Raw genomic sequence first — 24,224 nt, 5'->3', positions numbered from 1 at the left:
AGGTGGTGAGGATAGATAACATCACCTCTGCAACTGGATCCTGGACTTCCTGACGGGCTGGCCCCAGGTGGTGAGGATAGATAACAACATCACCTCTGCAACTGGATCCTGGACTTCCTGACGGGCTGGCCCCAGGTGGTGAGGATAGATAACATCACCTCTGCAACTGGATCCTGGACTTCCTGACGGGCTGGCCCCAGGTGGTGAGGATAGATAACAACATCACCTCTGCAACTGGATCCTGGACTTCCTGACGGGCTGGCCCCAGGTGGTGAGGATAGATAACAACATCACCTCTGCAACTGGATCCTGGACTTCCTGACGGGCTGGCCCCAGGTGGTGAGGATAGATAACAACATCACCTCTGCAACTGGATCCTGGACTTCCTGACGGGCTGGCCCCAGGTGGTGAGGATAGGTAACAACATCACCTCTGCAACTGGATCCTGGACTTCCTGACGGGCTGGCCCCAGGTGGTGAGGATAGGTAACAACATCACCTCTGCAACTGGATCCTGGACTTCCTGACGGGCTGGCCCCAGGTGGTGAGGATAGATAACAACATCACCTCTGCAACTGGATCCTGGACTTCCTGACGGGCTGGCCCCAGGTGGTGAGGATAGGTAACATCACCTCTGCAACTGGATCCTGAACTTCCTGACGGGCTGGCCCCAGGTGGTGAGGATAGGTAACAACATCACCTCTGCCACTGGATCCTGGACTTCCTGACGGGCTGGCCCCAGGTGGTGAGGATAGATAACAACATCACCTCTGCAACTGGATCCTGGACTTCCTGACGGGCTGGCCCCAGGTGGTGAGGATAGATAACATCACCTCTGCAACTGGATCCTGGACTTCCTGACGGGCTGGCCCCAGGTGGTGAGGATAGATAACAACATCACCTCTGCAACTGGATCCTGGACTTCCTGACGGGCTGGCCCCAGGTGGTGAGGATAGATAACAACATCACCTCTGCAACTGGATCCTGGACTTCCTGACGGGCTGGCCCCAGGTGGTGAGGATAGATAACAACATCACCTCTGCAACTGGATCCTGGACTTCCTGACGGGCTGGCCCCAGGTGGTGAGGATAGGTAACAACATCACCTCTGCAACTGGATCCTGGACTTCCTGACGGGCTGGCCCCAGGTGGTGAGGATAGGTAACAACATCACCTCTGCAACTGGATCCTGGACTTCCTGACGGGCTGGCCCCAGGTGGTGAGGATAGATAACAACATCACCTCTGCAACTGGATCCTGGACTTCCTGACGGGCTGGCCCCAGGTGGTGAGGATAGGTAACAACATCACCTCTGCAACTGGATCCTGGACTTCCTGACGGGCTGGCCCCAGGTGGTGAGGATAGGTAACAACATCACCTCTGCAACTGGATCCTGGACTTCCTGACGGGCTGGCCCCAGGTGGTGAGGATAGGTAACATCACCTCTGCAACTGGATCCTGGACTTCCTGACGGGCTGGCCCCAGGTGGTGAGGATAGGTAACAACATCACCTCTGCAACTGGATCCTGGACTTCCTGACGGGCTGGCCCCAGGTGGTGAGGATAGGTAACAACATCACCTCTGCAACTGGATCCTGGACTTCCTGACGGGCTGGCCCCAGGTGGTGAGGATAGATAACATCACCTCTGCAACTGGATCCTGGACTTCCTGACGGGCTGGCCCCAGGTGGTGAGGATAGATAACATCACCTCTGCAACTGGATCCTGGACTTCCTGACGGGCTGGCCCCAGGTGGTGAGGATAGATAACAACATCACCTCTGCAACTGGATCCTGGACTTCCTGACGGGCTGGCCCCAGGTGGTGAGGATAGATAACAACATCACCTCTGCAACTGGATCCTGGACTTCCTGACGGGCTGGCCCCAGGTGGTGAGGATAGGTAACAACATCACCTCTGCCACTGGATCCTGGACTTCCTGACGGGCTGGCCCCAGGTGGTGAGGATAGATAACAACATCACCTCTGCAACTGGATCCTGGACTTCCTGACGGGCTGGCCCCAGGTGGTGAGGATAGATAACAACATCACCTCTGCAACTGGATCCTGGACTTCCTGACGGGCTGGCCCCAGGTGGTGAGGATAGGTAACAACATCACCTCTGCAACTGGATCCTGGACTTCCTGACGGGCTGGCCCCAGGTGGTGAGGATAGGTAACAACATCACCTCTGCCACGCTGACTCTCAACACAGGGGCCACACAGGACTGCGCGCTTTGCTTACTCCCCTCCTGTACTCCCCGTTTACCCACAACCGTGTGGCCCCGCACGACGCCAACACCATTATCAAGTTTGCTGATGAGAAAGCATACAGGGTGGAGGTCAGTGACCTGGCAGTGTTTTTGTACTTATTAAGGATCCCCATTAGTTCCTGCCAAGGCAGCAGCTACTCTTCCTGAGGTCCAGCAACATTAAGGCAGTTACACATCATTTAACATTTTACATGACATTACATTTCATAACACCTTTCACAACATGTTAAGTGTGTTCCCCCAGACCACTACTCTACTAACTCATATCTACAATACAAAATCCATGTGTACGTGTGTGTAGACTGTGTGTCTTATCATGTGTATGTGTGGCTGTGTGTCTGTGTGTGTGTCCCTTCACAGTCCCCACTGTTCCATAAGGTATATTTTTATCTGTTTTTTTGTATCTGATTCTACTGCTTAAATCAGTCACCTGATGTGATATAGAGTTCCATGTAGTCATGACTCTATGTAGTACTGTACGCCTCCCATAGTCCCATGTACACCTCCCATAGTCCCATGTACGCCTCCCATAGTCCCATGTACGCCTCCCGTAGTCCCATGTACACCTCCCATAGTCCCATGTACGCCTCCCATAGTCCCATGTACGCCTCCCATAGTCCCATGTACACCTCCCATAGTCCCATGTACGCCTCCCATAGTCCCATGTACACCTCCCGTAGTCCCATGTACGCCTCCCATAGTCCCATGTACGCCTCCCATAGTCCCATGTACACCTCCCATAGTCCCATGTACGCCTCCCATAGTCCCATGTACGCCTCCCATAGTCCCATGTACGCCTCCCATAGTCCCATGTACGCCTCCCATAGTCCCATGTACACCTCCCATAGTCCCATGTACGCCTCCCATAGTCCCATGTACGCCTCCCATAGTCCCATGTACACCTCCCACAGTCCCATGTACGCCTCCCACAGTCCCATGTACACCTCCCACAGTCCCATGTACGCCTCCCACAGTCCCATGGACACCTCCCACAGTCCCATGTACGCCTCCCACAGTCCCATGTACGCCTCCCACAGTCCCATGTACGCCTCCCACAGTCCCATGTACGCCTCCCACAGTCCCATGTACGCCTCCCACAGTCCCATGTACGCCTCCCACAGTCCCATGTACGCCTCCCATAGTCCCATGTACGCCTCCCATAGTCCCATGTACGCCTCCCATAGACCCATGTACGCCTCCCATAGTCCCATGTACGCCTCCCATAGTCCCATGTACGCCTCCCATAGTCCCATGTACGCCTCCCATAGTCCCATGTACGCCTCCCATAGTCCCATGTACGCCTCCCACAGTCCCATGTACGCCTCCCACAGTCCCATGTACGCCTCCCACAGTCCCATGTACGCCTCCCACAGTCCCATGTACGCCTCCCACAGTCCCATGTACGCCTCCCGTAGTCCCATGTACGCCTCCCACAGTCCCATGTACGCCTCCCACAGTCCCATGTACACCTCCCACAGTCCCATGTACGCCTCCCACAGTCACATGTACGCCTCCCATAGTCCCATGTACGCCTCCCACAGTCACATGTACGCCTCCCATAGTCCCATGTACGCCTCCCACAGTCCCATGTACGCCTCCCACAGTCACATGTACGCCTCCCATAGTCCCATGTACGCCTCCCACAGTCACATGTACGCCTCCCATAGTCCCATGTACGCCTCCCACAGTCCCATGTACGCCTCCCACAGTCCCATGTACGCCTCCCACAGTCACATGTACGCCTCCCATAGTCCCATGTACGCCTCCCATAGTCCCATGTACGCCTCCCATAGTCCCATGTACGCCTCCCATAGTCCCATGTACACCTCCCACAGTCCCATGTACGCCTCCCATAGTCCCATGTACGCCTCCCACAGTCCCATGTACGCCTCCCATAGTCCCATGTACGCCTCCCACAGTCCCATGTACGCCTCCCACAGTCCCATGTACGCCTCCCACAGTCACATGTACGCCTCCCACAGTCACATGTACGCCTCCCACAGTCACATGTACGCCTCCCACAGTCCCATGTACGCCTCCCACAGTCCCATGTACGCCTCCCATCCCACAGTCCCATGTACGCCTCCCACAGTCACATGTACGCCTCCCATAGTCCCATGTACGCCTCCCACAGTCACATGTACGCCTCCCATAGTCCCATGTACGCCTCCCACAGTCCCATGTATGCCTCCCATAGTCCCATGTACGCCTCCCATAGTCCCATGTACACCTCCCACAGTCCCATGTACGCCTCCCAGTCCCATGTACGCCTCCCACAGTCCCATGTACGCCTCCCATAGTCCCATGTACGCCTCCCACAGTCCCATGTACGCCTCCCACAGTCCCATGTACGCCTCCCACAGTCCCATGTACGCCTCCCACAGTCACATGTACGCCCCACAGTCACATGTACGCCCCACAGTCCCATGTACGCCTCCCACAGTCCCATGTACGCCTCCCACAGTCCCATGTACGCCTCCCACAGTCACATGTACGCCTCCCACAGTCCCATGTACGCCTCTCACAGTCACATGTACGCCTCCCATAGTCCCATGTACGCCTCCCATAGTCCCATGTATGCCTCCCATAGTCCCATGTACGCCTCCCATAGTCCCATGTACACCTCCCATAGTTCCATGTACGCCTCCCATAGTCCCATGTACGCTTCCCATAGTCCCATGTACACCTCCCACAGTACCATGTACGCCTCCCATAGTCCCATGTACGCCTCCCATAGTCCCATGTACACCTCCCATAGTTCCATGTACGCCTCCCATAGTCCCATAATCTTGTGGGGTATGCATGTGTGTCCAAGCTGTGTGCTAGTAGTTTAAACAGACACCTCGGTGCATTCAGTATTTCAACACTTCTTACAAAGCAGTGATAAAGTCAATCTCTCCTCCACTTTGAACCATGAGATATATACATGCATATTAGTGTGGTCCCAGGATACAACTTCTCCCTCAACGTCAGTAAGACCCAGGAGCTGATCGTGGACTACAGGAAACTGGTAGGGTGGGCACACTCCCATCCTCACTGCGAGGGCTGGAGCGGAAAGAGTTGGGAGGTTCAAGTTCCTCGGTGTCCACATCACTAAGGACTTAAAATGGTCCACACACGCGCACAGTCGTGAAGAAGACGCAACAGTGCCTCTTCACCCTCAGGAGGTTGAAAAGGTTTGACATGGTCCCTCAAATCCTGAAAAAGTTATACAGCTGCACCATTGAGAGCATGTTGACTGGCTGCATCACTGCTCGGTATGGCAACAGCACTGCCCTTGATCGCATGGCGCTACAGAGGGTGGTGCGGACAGCCCAGTACATCACTGGGGCCGAGTTCCTTGCCATCCAGGACCTCTATATCAGTCGGTGTAAAAGGAAGGTCTCGGAAAATTGTTAGACTCCAGCCACCCAAGCCATAGACTGTTGTCTTTTATTCTCACCGCAAGTGATTGAACCTTGTATTTTTTGCTCTGTCTCTATGCATTCTCACAGAACTCTACACACTCACACACACTGACACTCCAACACGCAAATGCACACACACACTTCATTTTCTCACACACACAAAACGTGCACACATGTTTATACTGACTCCACACACACAAACACACACACACACACACACATGTACACCTCCCACAGTCCCATGTACGCCTCCCACAGTCCCATGGACACCTCCCACAGTCCCATGTACGCCTCCCACAGTCCCATGTACGCCAGCACATCTGTCATTTGTCAGAAATGCCAGATGGCCAGTCCACCCCTGACCGACGCAAAAAAAGTTTGAATTAGCTAACCTGCTCCAGATTACAGGTATATGTATACATATACCCATGTATATATAGACCCTGAAACATTCTGTATAACAACAAACTGGGGCTCAAACCAAACCACTTACTTGCTGTATTGGGGCAAAGAAACAGAACGAACCAAGCAAGGATCATGCATCAGAAGAGGGTAGCTCAGGACTAGACAAGAATACAGAGAAAATAGATATGTTGGGGTAGCCTTCGGGGCCTTGGAGGTGCTGAGGCCTGAATGACAAGGCAGCAGTGTAGCCCCATAGCTCCCTAAGGAGGCAGCAGTCAACACTATTAGAAAAAAAGTGCTATGTAGAACCTAAGAGGGTTGTCCGAAAAGGAGAAACCTTTTTTGGTAGAACCCTTTCTGGTTCCAGGTAGAACTCTGTGGAAAGGGTTCCAAAGGGGGTTCCCAGGAACTAAAAGAGTTCTTCTTGGAACAAAAAATGATTTTTCAAAGGGTTCTCCTATGGGGAGACCTTACCTTTCTAAGAGTGTATCCGATGCCTGCCTGCCTGCTACCCTCTCTGAAACCTAGGACCTCCATTCTTCCCTCTCTGAGACCCAGGGCCTGTCTGCTTCCCTGTCAACTTGTTTTAATTCTCTTACTCACATCGGCTACGGAGAGCGTGATAACACAGTCGTCCGGAACAGCTGGTGCTTTCATGCATGTTTCAGTGTTACTTGCCTTGAAGCGAGCATAGAAGTAATTTAGCTCATCTGGTTTGTGTCACTGGGCAGCTCATGGCTGTGCTTCCCTTTGTAGTCTGTAATAGTTTGCAAGCCCTGCCACATCCGACGAGAGTCAGAGCCGGTGTAGTACGATTCAATCTTAGTCCTGTATTGATGCTTTGCTTGTTTGATGGTTTGGAGGGCATAGTGGGATTTCTTATAGGCTTCTGGGTTAGAGTCCCGCTCCTTGAAAACGGCAGCTCTACCCTTAAGCTCAGTGTGGATGTTGCTGTAATCCATGGCTTCTGGTTGGGGTATGTACATACGGTCATTGTGAGGACGATGACGTTGTCAATGCATTTATTGATGAACCCAGTGACAGATGTGGTATACTCCTCAATACCACCAGAAGAATCCCGGAACATATTCCAGTCTGTGCTAGCAAAACAGTCCCGTAGCTTAGCATCTTGCTTCATCTACCACTTTCTTATTGACCGAGTCACTGGTGCTTCCTGCTTTAGTGTTTGCTTGTAAGCAGGAACCAGGAGGAAAGAATTATGGTTAGATTTGCCAAATGGAGGGGGAAGGAGAGCTTTGTACGCGTCTCTGTGTGTAGAGTAAAGGTGTCTAGAGTTTTTACCCTCTGGTTGCATATTTAACATGCTGATAGAAATTAGGTAAACCTGATTTGAGTTTCCCTGCATTAAAGTCCCCAACCACTAGGAGCGCAGTCTCCGGATGAGCATTTTCCTGTTTGCTTATGGCCGCATACAGCTCATTGAGTGCGGTCTTAGTGCCAGCATCGGTCTGCGGTGGTATATAGACAGCTACGAAAAATATAGATGTAAACTTTCTTTGTAAATAATGTGGTCTACAGCTTATCATGAGATACTCTACCTTAGGTGAGCAAAACCTTGAGACTTCCTTACATAGGCCGACAAACCCTTGTCTTACCAGAGGCCGCTGTTCTATCCTGTCGAAATATCTTAAAACCCGCCAGATGTATGTTAATCACGTCGTCGTTCAGCCACAACTCGGTGAAACACAATATATTACACTTTTTAATTCCCGTTGGTAGGATATATGTGTTCGTAGTTTGTCTATTTTATTATTGATTGATTGTAATTTGGATGATAGGACCCATGGTAAAGGTACATTACCCTCTCGGCAACGGATCATTACAAGGCATCCGGACCGTCATCCATGATACCTCCATCTTTTCCTCCTGCGAATGACGGGGATGAGGGCCTACATTAAGTACAAAATAAGTCTCTCTCTCTCTCTCAAAGACTGAAAGAACTCAATTTAGAATAAACATAGTCAGAACAGAAAACATTTTTATAACAGAAAACATGAACATTGTCATATCATTATCATTCTGCCACCGGACAGTGAATAACCTGTTTAGACACAGCACTGACATTCCCACCTGTTTAGACACAGGACTGACATCCACCTGTATTGTGACACAGGACTGACATTTTACCTCATGCAATGACTTATATTTCACCTGTTTAGCTACAGTCAGGACTGACATTTGGACCAGTGTGACACAGGGTGCTGACATCTGTTCCTGTTTAGACACATGACAGAATTTCACCTGTTTAGACACAGGCATGTGTGCTGACATTTTGTGTGTTTAGACACAGGTGCAGTTTCACCTGTTTAGACACAGGGGGACTGAAATTTTGGCGCACCTGTTTAGACACAGGACTGACATGTTACAAGCCACTGTTTAGACACAGAGGACTCTGGGTTGAACCTGTTTAGTCACAGGACTGACATTTCACTTGTTTAGACACAGGACTGACATTCCACCTGTTTAGACACAGGACTGACATTTCACCTGTTTAGACACAGGACTGACATTTCAGCTGTTTAGACACAGGACTGACATTTTACCTGTTTAGACACAGGACTGACATTCTACCTGTTTAGACACAGGACTGACATTCTACCTGTTTAGACACAGGACTGACATTCTACCTGTTTAGACACAGGACTGACATTTCACCTGTTTAGACACAGGACTGACATTTTACCTGTTTAGACACAGGACTGACATTTTACCTGTTTAGACACAGGACTGACATTTCACCTGTTTAGACACAGGACTGACATTTCACCTGTTTAGACACAGGACTGACATTTCACCTGTTTAGACACAGGACTGACATTTCACCTGTTTAGACACAGGACTGACATTTTACCTGTTTAGACACAGGACTGACATTTTACCTGTTTAGACACAGGACTGACATTTTACCTGTTTAGACACAGGACTGACATTTCACCTGTTTAGACACAGGACTGACATTTCACCTGTTTAGACACAGGACTGACATTTTACCTGTTTAGACACAGGACTGACATTTCACCTGTTTAGACACAGGACTGACATTTCACCTGTTTAGACACAGGACTGACATTTTACCTGTTTAGACACAGGACTGATATTTCACCTGTTTAGACACAGGACTGACATTTTACCTGTTTAGACACAGGACTGACATTTCACCTGTTTAGACACAGGACTGACATTTTACCTGTTTAGACACATGACTGATATTTCACCTGTTTAGACACATGACTGATATTTCACCTGTTTAGACACAGGACTGACATTTCACCTGTTTAGACACAGGACTGACATTTCACCTGTTTAGACACAGGACTGACATTTCACCTGTCGCTTTAGGGGACGGCCCTGGCTACACGTGACAAAATGGGAGCCTTTGAGTCAGTCTCATGTCATGTGGTGACATGTGGTGCAGCCTACTTTCTGTGCGTGTTTTATGTTCTGGTTTTAAACTTGTCTGCCTCGATTGTTTTGCATAATCCTGCTAGGGCTTGGATAAAGGATAACACAATCGAATGTGTCTATTGTATAGTGTAGGTAGTGGCAATATTAGAATGGAGAGAGGGGTTATACTTCTCCAATAGCATTTTCACATTACAACTACCAACCCGAACCATGCTATGCTGGCTCTGATATTTTCTTAACGTACTCGTTACCAGGTCAGTCCAGCACAGCTCAGTTTGGCTCAGTAGTGTTATGATTGTATATTTGTGTCAGTGTCTTTGTTTGGAGAAGAGAGGAGAGTAAATTGTGGAGGAGAGTCAAGTGCCCAAGTCTGCCACAAAACACACAGTCAATAAAGGTGCCCAGTGAACCATAAAGACAACTCTTCCAGTCCACTTGAGGCTTTTTATAATGAAATGATGCACTTTGAAAACATTAAGCACCCATGATAGTTAACGATGCCATTTAGCTTGATTCATACGCCTCTGATTGATAGAAATGTGTAGTGTGAATAACATGGCTCCTAAAGACAGAGAGGGACATTAATAGACCTCAGAATTATAAGTCAGACATCTTCGCCTTAAAGCTTTATTTTAAGCTTTCATTAAACAGTGCTGTTCTGTTTTTCAAAATTCTAAATTTTTGAGTTCTCCTCACATCCTACCCCACCATCTCCTCCTCACGTCCTGCCCCACCATCGCCTCCTCACGTCCTCCCCCACCATCTCCTCCTCACGTCCTCCCCACCATCGCCTCCTCACGTCCTCCCCCACCATCGCCTCCTTAACGTCCTCCCCCACCATCGCCTCCTCACGTCCTCCCCCACCATCTCCTCCTCACGTCCTACCCCACCATCTCCTCCTCACGTCCTCCCCCACCATCTCCTCCTCACATCCTCCCCCACCATAGCCTCCTCACGTCCTCCCCCACCATCTCCTCCTCACATCCTCCCCCACCATAGCCTCCTCACAACCTCCCCCACCATAGCCTCCTCACATCCTCCCCCACCATAGCCTCCTCACGTCCTCCCCCACCATCTCCTCCTCACATCCTCCCCCACCATAGCCTCCTCACAACCTCCCCCACCATAGCCTCCTCACATCCTCCCCCACCATAGCCTCCTCACGTCCTCCCCCACCATCGCCTCCTTACGTCCTCCCCCACCATCTCCTCCTCACGTCCTCCCCCAACATAGCCTCCTCACGATCTCCCCCAACATCGCCTCCTCACGTCCTCCCCCACCATCTCCTCCTCACGTCCTACCCCACCATCTCCTCCTCACGTCCTCCCCCACCATCTCCTCCTCACATCCTCCCCCACCATAGCCTCCTCACGTCCTCCCCCACCATCTCCTCCTCACATCCTCCCCCACCATAGCCTCCTCACATCCTCCCCCACCATAGCCTCCTCACATCCTCCCCCACCATCTCCTCCTCACATCCTCCCCCACCATAGCCTCCTCACGTCCTCCCCCACCATCTCCTCCTCACATCCTCCCCCACCATCGCCTCCTCACATCCTCCCCCACCATAGCCTCCTCACGTCCTCCCCCACCATCGCCTCCTTACGTCCTCCCCCACCATCTCCTCCTCACGTCCTCCCCCAACATAGCCTCCTCACGATCTCCCCCGACATCGCCTCCTCACGTCCTCCCCCACCATCTCCTCTTTACGTCCTCCCCCGCCATCGCCTCCTCACCTCCTCCCCCACCATCGCCTCCTCACCTCCTCCCCTACCATCGCATCCTCACGTCCTCCCCCACCATCTCCTTCTCACGTCCTACCCCAGCATAGCCTCCTCATGTCCTCCCCCACCATCGCCTCCTCACGTCCTCCCCCACCATAGCCTCCTCACGTCCTCCCCCACCATCTCCTCCTCACATCCTCCCCCACCATAGCATCCTCACGTCCTCCCCCACCATCGCCTCCTCACGTCCTCCCCCACCATCTCCTCCTCACGTCCTCCCCTAACATCTCCTACTTACGTCCTACCCCACCATCTCCTCCTCACGCATTCCCCCTCCATCACCTCCTCACGTCCTACCCCACCATCTCATCCTCATGTCCTCCCCCACCATCTCCTCCTTACGTCCTACCCCACCATCTCATCCTCATGTCCTCCCCCACCATCTCCTCCTCACTTATTCCCCCTCCATCGCCTCCTCACGCCCTCCCCCACCATCTCCTCCTCACGTCCTCCCCCACCATCTCCTCCTCACACATTCCCCCTCCATCGCCTCCTCACGTCCTCCCCCACCATCGCCTCCTCACGTCCTCCCCCACCATCGCCTCCTCACGTCCTCCCCCACCATCTCCTCCTCACGTCCTCCCCCACCATCGCCTCCTCACGTCCTCCCCCACCATCTCCTCCTCACGTCCTCCCCCACCATCTCCTCCTCACGTCCTCCCCCACCATCGCCTCCTCACGTCCTCCCCCACCATCGCCTCCTCACGTCCTCCCCCACCATCTCCTCCTCACATCCTCCCCCACCATCTCCTCCTCACACATTCCCCCTCCATCGCCTCCTCACGTCCTCCCCCACCATCTCCTCCTCACGTCCTCCCCCACCATCGCCTCCTCACGTCCTCCCCCACCATCGCCTCCTCACGTCCTCCCCCACCATCTCCTCCTCACATCCTCCCCCACCATAGCTTCCTCACATCCTCCCCCACTATCGCCTCCTCACGTCCTCCCCCACCATCTCCTCCTCACATCCTCCCCCACCATCTCCTCCTCACGTCCTCCCCCACCATCTCCTCCTCACATCCTCCCTCACCATAGCCTCCTCACGTCCTCCCCCACCATCGCCTCCTCACGTCCTCCCCCACCATCTCCTCCTCACGTCCTCCCCTACCATCTCCTACTTACGTCCTCCCCCACCATCTCATCCTCACGTCCTCCCCCACCATCTCCTCCTCACGTCCTCCCCCACCATCTCCTCCTTACGTCCTCCCCTACCATCTCCTCCTTACGTCCTCCCCCACCATCTCCTCCTCACGTCCTCCCCCACCATCTCCTCCTCACGTCCTCCCCCACCATCTCCTCCTCACGTCCTACCCCACCATCTCCTCCTCACGTCCTCCCCCACCATCTCCTCCTCACGTCCTCCCCCTCCATCGCCTCCTCACGTCCTCCCCACCATCTCCTCCTCACATCCTCCCCCACCATAGCCTCCTCACGTCCTCCCCACCATCGCCTCCTCACGTCCTCCCCCACCATCTCCTCCTCACGTCCTCCCCTAACACCCTAAGCCTCCTCGTCCTCCCCACCATCTCCTCCTCACATTCCCCCACCAAAGCCTCCTCACGTCCTCCCCCACCATCTCCTCCTCCCCTCCCCACCATCTCCTCCTCACGTCCTACCCACCAAAGCTCTCCTCATGTCCTCCCCACCATCTCCTCCTCACTTATTCCCCCACCATCGCCTCCTCACGCCCTCCCCCACCATCTCCTCCTCACGTCCTCCCCCACCATCTCCTCCTCACATTCCCCCACCATCGCCTCCTCACGTCCTCCCCCACCATCGCCTCCTCACGTCCTCCCCCACCATCTCCTCCTCACATCCTCCCCCACCATCTCCTCCTCCACGTCCTCCCCCACCATCGCCTCCTCAAGTCCTCCCCACCATCTCCTCCTCACGTCCTCCCCCACCATCTCCTCCTCATGTCCTCCCCCACCATCGCTCCTCACGTCCTCCCCACCATCTCCTCCTCACGTCCTCCCCCACCATCTCCTCCTCACATCCTCCCCACCATCGCCTCCTCACATCCTCCCCCACCATCTCCTCCTCACGTCCTCCCCACCATCTCCTCTCACGTCCTCCCCCACCATCTCCTCCTCACGTCCTCCCCACCATCTCCTCCTCACGTCCTCCCCCACCATCTCCTCCTCACATCCTCCCCACCATCTCCTTCCTCACATCCTCCCCCACCATCTCCTCCTCACGTCCTCCCCACCATCTCCTCCTCACGTCCTACCCCACCATCTCCTCCTCCGTCCTCCCCACCATCTCCTCCTCACATCCTCCCCACCATAGCCTCCTCACGTCCTCCCCACCATCGCCTCCTCGTCCTCCCCACCATCTCCTCCTCACGTCCTCCCCTACCATCTCCTACTTACGTCCTCCCCACCATCTCATCCTCACGTCCTCCCCCACCATCTCCTCCTCACGTCCTCCCCCACCATCTCCTCCTCACGTCCTCCCCCACCATCTCCTCCTCACGTCCTCCCCACCATCTCCTCCTCACGTCCTCCCCACCATCTCCTCCTCACGTCCTCCCCACCATTTCCTCCTCACGTCCTCCCCACCATCTCCTCCTCACGTCCTCCCCACCATCTCCTCCTCCTCCTCCCCCACCACATTCCCCCACCATCCAAAGCCTCCTCACGTCCTCCCCCACCATCTCCTCCTCACGTCCTCCCCCACCATCTCCTCCTCACGTCCTCCCCCACCATCTCCCTCCTCACGTCCTCCCCCACCATCTCCTCCTCACGCCCCCCACCAAAGCCTCCTCACGTCCTCCCCACCATCTCCTCCTCACACCCCCCACCAAAGCCTCCTCACGTCCTCCCCCACCATCGCCTCCTCACGCCCTCCCCCACCATCTCCTCCTCACATCCCCCCACCAAAGCCTCCTCACGTCCTCCCCCACCATCTCCTCCTCACGTCCCCCCCCCAAAGCCTCCTCACGTCCTCCCCCACCTCCTCCTCACGTCCTCCCCACCATCTCCTCCTCACATCCTCCCCACCATCTCCTCCTCACATCCTCCCCCCACCATCTCCTCCTTACGTCCTCCCCCACCATCTCCTCCTCACGTCCTCCCCCACCATCTCCTCCTCACGTCCTCCCCACCATCTCTCCTCACGTCCTCCCCACCATCTCCTCTTCGTCCCCCCCACCATCTCCTACTTACGTCCTCCCCTACCATCTCATCCTCACGTCCTCCCCCACCATCTCCTCCTTACGTCCTCCCACCATCTCCTCCTCACATCCTCCCCCACCATCTCCTCCTCACGTCCTCCCCACCATCTCCTCACATCCCTCCCCCACCATCTCCTCCTTACGTCCTCCCCACCATCTCCTCCTCACGTCCTCCCCTACCATCTCCTACTTACGTCCTCCCCACCATCTCATCCTCACGTCCTCCCCACCATCTCATCCTCACGTCCTCCCCCACCATCTCCTCCTTACGTCCTCCCCTACCATCTCCTACTTACGTCCTCCCCCACCATCTCCTCCTTACGTCCTCCCCTACCATCTCCTACTTACGTCCTCCCCCACCATCTCCTCCTTACGTCCTCCCCCACCATCTCCTCCTCACGTCCTCCCCCACCATCTCCTCCTCACGTCCTCCCCCTCCTACCATCTCCTACCATCGCCTCCTTACGTCCTCCCCCACCATCTCCTCCTTACGTCCTCCCCTACCATCTCCTACTTACGTCCTCCCCCACCATCTCATCCTCACCCCCTCTCATCCCACGTCCTCCCCACCATCTCATCCTCACATCCTCCCCTACCATCTCCTACTTACGTCCTCCCCACCATCTCCTCCTTACGTCCTCCCCTACCATCTCCTACTTACGTCCTCCCCCACCATCTCATCCTCACATCCTCCCCCACCATCTCATCCTCACGTCCTCCCCCACCATCTCCTCCTTACGTCCTCCCCCACCATCTCCTACTTACGTCCTCCCCACCATCTCCTCCTTACGTCCTCCCCTACCATCTCCTACTTACGTCCTACCCCACCATCTCATCCTCACGTCCTCCCCCACCATCTCATCCTCACGTCCTCCCCCACCATCTCCTCCTTACGTCCTCCCCCACCATCTCCTACTTACGTCCTCCCCCACCATCTCCTCCTTACGTCCTCCCCCACCATCTCCTCCTTACGTCCTCCCCTACCATCTCCTACTTACGTCCTACCCCACCATCTCATCCTCACGTCCTACCCCACCATCTCATCCTCACGTCCTCCCCCACCATCTCCTCCTTACGTCCTCCCCTACCATCTCCTCCTTACGTCCTCCCCCACCATCTCCTCCTTACGTCCTCCCCTACCATCTCCTACTTACGTCCTCCCCCACCATCTCATCCTTACGTCCTCCCCTACCATCTCCTACTTACGTCCTCCCCCACCATCTCCTCCTTACGTCCTCCCCAACCATCTCCTACTTACGTCCTACCCCACCATCTCATCCTCACGTCCTACCCCACCATCTCATCCTTACGTCCTCCCCCACCATCTCATCCTCACGTCCTCCCCCACCATCTCCTCTTACGTCCTCCCCCCACCATCTCCTCCTTACGTCCTCCCCCACCATCTCCCTCCTTATTCCTCTATCGCCTCACGCCCCCCACCATCTCATCCTCACGTCCTCCCCTACCATCTCCTCCTCACGTCCTCCCCCACCATCTCCTCCTTACGTCCTCCCCCACCATCTCCTCTTACGTCCTCCCCCACCATCTCCTCCTTACGTCCTCCCCTACCATCTCCTCTCACGTCCTCCCCACCATCTCCTCCTCACGTCCTCCCCACCATCTCCTCCTCACGTCCTCCCCACCATCTCATCCTCACGTCCTCCCCCACCATCTCCTCCTCACGTCCTCCCCCACCATCTCCTCCTCACGTCCTCCCCCACCATCTCCTCCTTACGTCCTCCCCCACCATCTCCTCCTTACGTCCTCCCGCACCATCTCATCCTCACGTCCTCCCGCACCATCTCATCCTCACGTCCTCCCCCACCATCTCCTCCTCACGTCCTCCCCCACCATCTCCTCCTCACGTCCTCCCCCACCATCTCCTCCTTACGTCCTCCCCTACCATCTCCTCCTTACGTCCTACCCCACCATCTCCTCCTCACTTATTCCCCACCTGGGTCGCCTCCTCACGTCCTCCCCCACCATCTCCTCCTCACGTCCTCCCCACCATCTCCTCCTTACGTCCTCCCCCACCATCTCCTCCTCAACATCTATTCCCCCTCCATCCCACCCTCCTCACGTCCTCCCCACCATCGCCTCCTCTTGATCCATGTCCTCCCCCACCAGCCCTCACCACGTCCTCCCCCCAGCATCTGGGTGACCAAACTCACAGGCATCCTCCCCCACCACCATCGCCACCTCACCCAGTCCTCCCCCACATCCCAGCCACCACATCACCACCTGGGTCCACCATCTCCATCCCAGTCACCAGCCACCTCCCCCACCATCGCTCCCAGCCATCACCACCCCCAGCCATCCACTCCACCACCTGGGTCCTCCACCCAGTCCCAGCCATCACCACAGTCCCAGCCACCACATCCACCACCTGGGTCTAGACCACCCAGTCCCAGCCATCACCACAGTCCCAGCCACCACATCCACCACCTGGGTCCCACCCAGTCCCAGCCATCACCACAGTCCCAGCCACCACATCCACCACCTCACCACCCAGTCCCAGCCATCACCACAGTCCCAGCCACCACAGCCACCACCTGGGTCTAGGCCACCCAGTCCCAGGCATCACCACAGTCCCAGCCACCTCCACAGCCACCACCTGGGTCTAGGCCACCCAGTCCCAGGCATCACCACAGTCCCAGCCACCTCCACAGCCACCACCTGGGACTAGCCCACCCAGTCCAGGCATCACCACAGTCCCAGCCACCCATCCACCACCTGGGACTAGCCACCCAGTCCCAGGCATCACCACCCCAGCCATCTCCACAGCCACCACCTGGGACTAGGCCACCCAGTCCCAGGCATCACCACAGTCCCAGCCACCACATCCACCACCTGGGTCAGGCCACCCAGTGCATACTCCCAGACCTAAAACCACCTGGGTCTAGGCCACCCAGTCCCAGGCATCACCACAGTCCCAGCCACCAGTGTCACCACCTGGGACTAGCACCCAGTCCCAGCCATCACCACAGTCCCAGCCACCTCCACAGACCAGCACCTGGGTGACCACCCAAACCAGGCATCACCACAGTCCCAGCCACCACAGCCACCACCTGGGTCTAGGCCACCCAGTCCCAGCCATCACCACAGTCCCAGCCACCACAGCCACCACCTGGGTCTAGGCCACCCAGTCCCAGCCATCACCACAGTCCCAGCCACCAGCCACCACCTGGGTCTAGGCCACCCAGTCCCAGGCATCACCACAGTCCCAGCCACCACATCCACCACCTGGGTCTAGACCACCCAGTCCCAGCCATCACCACAGTCCCAGCCACCACATCCACCACCTGGGTCTAGACCACCCAGTCCCAGCCATCACCACAGTCCCAGCCACCACATCCACCACCTGGGACTAGACCACCCAGTCCCAGCCATCACCACAGTCCCAGCCACCACAGCCACCACCTGGGTCTAGGCCACCCAGTCCCAGGCATCACCACAGTCCCAGCCACCTCCACAGCCACCACCTGGGTCTAGGCCACCCAGTCCCAGGCATCACCACAGTCCCAGCCACCTCCACAGCCACCACCTGGGACTAGGCCACCCAGTTCCAGGCATCACCACAGTCCCAGCCACCACATCCACCACCTGGGACTAGACCACCCAGTCCCAGCCATCACCACAGTCCCAGCCACCTCCACAGCCACCACCTGGGACTAGGCCACCCAGTCCCAGGCATCACCACAGTCCCAGCCACCACATCCACCACCTGGGTCTAGGCCACCCAGTCCCAGCCATCACCACAGTCCCAGCCACCTCCACAGCCACCACCTGGGTCTAGGCCACCCAGTCCCAGGCATCACCACAGTCCCAGCCACCACAGCCACCACCTGGGACTAGGCCACCCAGTCCCAGCCATCACCACAGTCCCAGCCACCTCCACAGCCACCACCTGGGTCTAGGCCACCCAGTCCCAGGCATCACCACAGTCCCAGCCACCACAGCCACCACCTGGGTCTAGGCCACCCAGTCCCAGGCATCACCACAGTCCCAGCCACCACAGCCACCACCTGGGTCCAGGCCACCAGGAGATTTACATCCTAACCCTGCTTAGACGCAGACGGGGACATTTAATTAGTGCTTTAATAATATCCACTTTCCCTTCGCCAGTCCTCCCCCCTCCTTCTCTCCCTGTCCCACTCTCATTCTCAACACGGTCTGTTATCCTTCACCAAGTACATCAATGCATAGTGAAGCAAGCGCTCAATGTAGAATATGCTCCTATAACCACAGGTCTAGCATCATAAATTACTCTACTCTCAACCTTTACCATTATGGGAATAACAAATATCAGTGGTTAGGCAACTCTGAAGTCAGTAGTGGGCCTGGGCGGCCATCTTGGATGAGGTCAGATTAGTATGAGCTCACTCAGCAGGTAGCTCTGGGGTCATAGTGTCATCTGTACTGCATAGCTAAATAGCTGCATACCTACCCTGGCTCTAGGTGGGGAGCAACATGAGTTGACTACTCACTATAAATAGACCATTGTCTCTACAGGCCCAGCACACGCACGCACGCACACGCACACGCACACGCACACACACACACATACACACACATACCCTTTGTCAACTTAGTAAAAGCATTTGCGTTCTCTTGTGTATATGATATAAAGTCCTTACAACCAACAGAATTGGAGCAAATATTGTTTTCATGCCTCCCACTCTCTCGATGGCTAGTGACATCTTGACAGAGAGGAGAAACAGCAAAATGTCAAGGGCAAAATACCAAAAGGGTTGACTTTCATGCACTGTTGATTGGTATTTCATCAACTCATACTTCCAGTCCTCTACGTCCAGACACTGTCGAGCCAATAGCCATGAGTCATCCAAGTACGACCAACCAATACCTTTGACCACAGACATTTTAGGATATCTTGCCAAACGAAATCTCAATATTGTGTTTGATAACATTTGACGTTTGACATTTGACTTGACATTTGAATCTGCTTCCGAGTCCAAAAAATAGTCTGAAACACTGTCGTCTGTATCCAAGCAAAGACTGTTGTGGCAACTGAATATGAAACTGCAACCAAATGCACACGCGCGCACACCCGCGCACACACTAACCTTCACACCCTGAGTGGTTACATTGCCCATCCATGCAAAATGAGAGCATTTTGGTGTGGATAAATCACATGAACGGTGGAAGGCATAAGCCTCAGGACAGTGTGGCCCACATTCTCACTGATTAACACAACCCTTTCTACCCAAAAACCTCCTGAAAACATGGCTAGTTCTCCTATGACTCATACGGTTACAGTTAGAACCAGTCTTAGCCCGTGGGTAGCCTCCCTCAGGGATGATTTGAGACACATGATTCAGGATCACAGTTATTCAAATACCTTTCGCTAAATGAATTTCAAAGCTTCATTTGGTAGTATGCATTAAACCACTGTGTTATTTGATTATACTGTAGTGAGACTACACTGGCAGTACATTCTCACAGTAGTTACATTCGGTGAGGGCTGTTTCTACTCTATTGTATTGTACTTGGATCAAAACACAACAACAACAACAAATCCCCTGGAACTATTGCCATCGGAAGCTTGTGTGTGAAGGAGTACCAGAAGAGGAATCTGGAACGAGAGTGCTGTACCGTGGTGGGCTCCTGGTTGATACACAGTTAGTGAGGTGCTAACTGCTGCCAGTTGTGCCTGGGTATTAACACCTGGCATAGTTAAGTTACACAGGGCCATGGTCCAATGGAAGGGCACCACCTGACATGGAGCTTTAGAAAAGAGACACTGGAGTCACGAACACATACATAAAGTAGCAGCCAGGTCACCCGTGACACAGGTCAGTATTCGGCGTTGGTAGATGACGTGGAAATCGTCCACTAGGGGGCGACAGTGAGCGTTGTTACCTTCGAGTAGGTTTCGGTTTTGCTAGGGCATTGTGGAAGAGGATGGATGTAAGCATCTGCCTCTGATTCCAAAGGTCGCAAGTTTAAATCCAGAAATAGAAAGTTGTTTTTGAGATTTTAGTTTTAAGCCTTTCCCAAAACTTAACCCTTACTGGAACAATTTGGAGATAATGCCTATATTTATCCCTGACCTTAAAAATGTGGAGTTAATACCTAAACGTACCCTTAAACCCTTTGACATTTGACGCCTGCAACAGTATCTCTACTCCAAATAACTGGTTCCATATCATCCCACAGATGCTCAATTAGATTGAGATCTGGTGACTGGGCAGGCCACTGCAGTAAACTAAATTCACTGTCATGTTCGTGGAACCTAGACAATCCTAGTCTTGTGCAAATCCAATTTGCAAATCATACACTGTTGCTATGAATAATGCACCTGATTGGCAAGGATGTTCAGATATCCTGTGGCATTCAAATGCTGATCCACTTTTATCAAGGGGCCCAATGTGTGCCACGAAAACATACCCCACACCATCACACCACTAGCCTTTAATGTTGACATGCGGCATGATGGATGCATGTACTCGTGGTCCACACCCTAATCAAATCAAATCAATCTTTATTGGCCACATGCGCCGAATGCAACAAGTGAGGACTCTACCGTGAAATGCTTACTTTCAAGCCCTTAACCGTGCAGTTCAAGAAGTGGAAAATATTTACCAAGTAGGCTAGAATAAAAAGTAAAAATAAAAAGTAACACAATAAGAATAACGAGGCTATATATAGGGGGCACCGGTACCGAGTCAGTGTGCAGGGGTACAGGCTAGTTGAGGTAATCTGTACATGTAGGTGGGGGCGACATGACTATGCATAGGTACAGCGAGTAGCATTAACGTACTGCTGGGGGGGTAAATGTACATTTTCCGGTGGCTATTTTTATGAATTTTTCAGCAATCTAATGGCTTGGGGGTAGAAGCTGTTGAGGAGCCTTTTGGTCCTCGACTTGGCGCTCCGGTACCGCTTGCCACGTGGTATCAGAGAAAACAGTCTATAACCTGGGTGACTGGAGTCTCTGACAATTTTATGGGCTTTCCTCTGACACCGCCTATTATATAGGTCCTGAATGGCAGGAAGCTTGGCCCCAGTGATATACTGGGCCGTTCGCACTACACTCTGTAGCGCCTTACGGTCAGATGCCGAGCAGTTGCCAAACCAGGTGGTGATGCAACCGGTCAGGATGCTCTCGATGGTGCAGCTGTAGAACCTTTTGAGGATCTGGGGGCCCATGCCAAATCTTTTCAGGTTTTGTTGTGCTCTCTTCACGACTGTCTTGGACCATGATAGTTTGTTGATGATGTGGACACCAAGGAACTTGAAACTCTCGACCTTCTCCACTACAGCCCCGTCAATGTTAATGGGGGCCTGTTCGGCCTGTCTTTTCCTGTAGTCCACGATCAGCTCCTTTGTCTTGCTCATATTGAGGGAGAGGTTGTTGTTCTTGCACCACACTGCCAGTTATCTGACCTCTGATCAGGCCTATTACTGTTGTGTCGTCAGCAAACTTAATGATGGTGTTGGAGTCGTGTTTGGCCACACAGTTGTGGGTGAACAGAGAATACAGGAGGGGACTAAGTACACACCCTTGAGGGGCCCCAGTGGTAAGGATCAGCGTGGCAGATGTATTGTTGCCTACTCTTACCACCTGTGGGCGGCCCGTCAGGAAGTCCAGGATCCAGTTGCAGAGGGAGGTGTTTAGTCCCAGAGTCCATAGCTTAGTGTTGAGCTTCGTGGGCACTATGGTGTTGAACGCTGAGCTGTAGTCAATGAATAGCATTCTCACATAGGTGTTCCTTTTGTCCAGGTGAGAAAGGGAGGTGAGGAGTGCGATTGAGATTGCATCATCTGTGGATCTGTTGGGGCGGTACGCAAATTGGGTCTAGGGTGTCTGGGAGGATGCTGTTGATATGAGCCATGACCAGACTTTCGAAGCACTTCATGGCTACCGACGTGAGTGCCACGGGGCGGTAATCATTTAGGAAGGTTACCCTTGGGCACAGGGACTATGGTCGTCTGCTTGAAACATGTAGGTATTACAGATTCAGGGAGAGGTTGAACATTTCAGTGAAGACACTTGACAGTTGGTCCACGCATGCTTTGAGTACACGTCCTGGTTATCCGTCTGGTCCAGCGGCTTTGTGAATGTTGACCTGTTTAAAGGTTTTGTTCACATCGGCTACGGAGAGCATTATTACACAGTCATCCAGAACAGCTGGTGCCCTCGTGCATGCTTCAGTGTTGCTTGCCTCGAAGCAAGCATGAAAGGCATTTAGCTCGTCTGCTCGGCTCGCATCACTGGGCAGCACGCGTCTGGGTTTCCCTTTGTAGTCCATAATAGTGTTCAAGCCCTGCCACATCCAATGAGAGTCAGAGCCGGTATAGTAGGATTCAATCTTAATCCTGTATTGACGCTTCACTTGTTTGATGGTTCGTCTGAGGGCATAGCGGGATTTCTTCTTTTAAGCGTCCGGATTAGTCTCCCCTCCTTGAAAATGGCAGCTCTAGCCTTTAGCTCAGTGCGGATGTTGCCTGTAATCCATGGCTTCTGGTTGGGATATGTACGTACAGTCACTGTGGGGACGATGTCGTCAAAAATGCACTTATTGATGAAGCCAATGACTGAGGTGTTGTATTCCTCAATGCCATTGGATGAATCACGGAATATATTCCAGTCTATGCTAGCAAAACAGTCCTGTAGTGTAGCATCCGCGTCATCTGACCACTTTATTTAGAGAGTCACTGGTACTTCCTGATTTATGTTTTGCTTGTAAGCAGGAATCAGGAGGATAGAGTTCTGGTCAGATTTGTCAACTGGAGGGTGGGGGAGAGCTTTGTATGCATCTCTGTGTGTGGAGTAAAGGTGGTCTAGGATTTATTTTTCCCTGGTTGCATATATGACATGCTGGTAAAAATGTGGTAAAACTGATTTAAGTTTGCCTGCAATAAAGTCCCCGGCCACTAGGAGCGCTGCTTCTGGGTGAGCATTTTCTTCTTTGCTTATGGCCTTATAGAGTTGGTTGAGAGCGGTCATAGTGCCAGCATCGCTTTGTGGTGGTAAATAGACGTCTACTAATAATACAGATGAGAACTCTCTTAGTAGATAGTGTGGTTGACAGCTTATCATAAGGTACTCTACCTCAGGCGAGCAATACCTCGAGACTTCTTTAATATTAGACATTGCACACCAGCTGTTCTTGACAAAAAGACACACACCCCCACCCCTCTTCTTACCAGAGGTAGCGTCTCTGTTCTGCCGGTGCATGGAAAATCCCGCCAGCTCTATATTGTCTGTTTCTTTGTTCAGCCACGTCTCGGTGAAACATAGGATGTCACAGTTTTTAATGTCCTGTTGGTAGGATAATCTTAGTCGTAGGGCATCAATTTTAGGTTCTAACGATTGCACTTTAGCAAGGAGAATTGAAGGCATTGGGAGTTTACTCACTCACCTCCGGCTTCTCAGAAGGATCCCCGACCTGCGTCCCATTTCCGGTGTCTTTTCTTCATGCAAAAGGTGTGGATCTGGGCCTGTTCCAGTGAAAACAGGATATCCTTCTCGTTGACTCGTTAAAGGAAAAAGTTTATTCCAGTCTGTGGTGAGTAATAGCTTTTCTGATGTCCAGAAGTTATTTTCGGTAATAAGAGACGGTAGCAGCAACATTATGTACACAAAAAGTTCAAAATAAGTTACGAAAATGCAAAAAAAATTACAAAATTATACAATTGATCAGGAGAATGTAAAACGTCAGCTATGTCCTTCGGCGCCATCTGTCCCGTCATCGTGAAACAGCAGGAACCACGATTCATCAGACCAGACAATGTT

At 53.4% G+C, this 24,224-nt stretch overlaps 1 protein-coding gene and 1 long non-coding RNA gene across 9 annotated transcripts in view; both read right to left on the bottom strand.

Annotated features, from left to right (window-relative positions):
* scn5lab (sodium channel, voltage gated, type V-like, alpha b) overlaps positions 1-24,224 on the bottom strand; it is a 207,717-nt gene that overhangs the window by 52,325 nt on the left and 131,168 nt on the right. The window lies entirely within an intron of this gene.
* On the bottom strand, positions 8,815-9,416 carry LOC127920025 (uncharacterized). Of its 3 annotated transcripts, none has more exons than XR_008104874.1 (3): positions 9,344-9,416; positions 9,092-9,147; positions 8,815-8,923 (listed from the first exon to the last, which is right to left on the bottom strand). It is a non-coding gene; the product is annotated as an uncharacterized LOC127920025 (long non-coding RNA). The 3 variants fall into 3 exon arrangements; XR_008104866.1 differs by lacking the exon at positions 9,092-9,147 and adding an exon at positions 9,008-9,063; XR_008104879.1 differs by lacking the exon at positions 9,344-9,416 and adding an exon at positions 9,232-9,301.

Source organism: Oncorhynchus keta, chromosome 4, assembly GCF_023373465.1.
Source record: "Oncorhynchus keta strain PuntledgeMale-10-30-2019 chromosome 4, Oket_V2, whole genome shotgun sequence".
In the NCBI taxonomy this organism is placed as follows: Eukaryota; Metazoa; Chordata; class Actinopteri; order Salmoniformes; family Salmonidae; genus Oncorhynchus; species Oncorhynchus keta.
The sequence above is the reverse complement of the archived record's forward strand: the minus strand, read 5'-3'. Positions and strand labels throughout refer to the sequence as shown.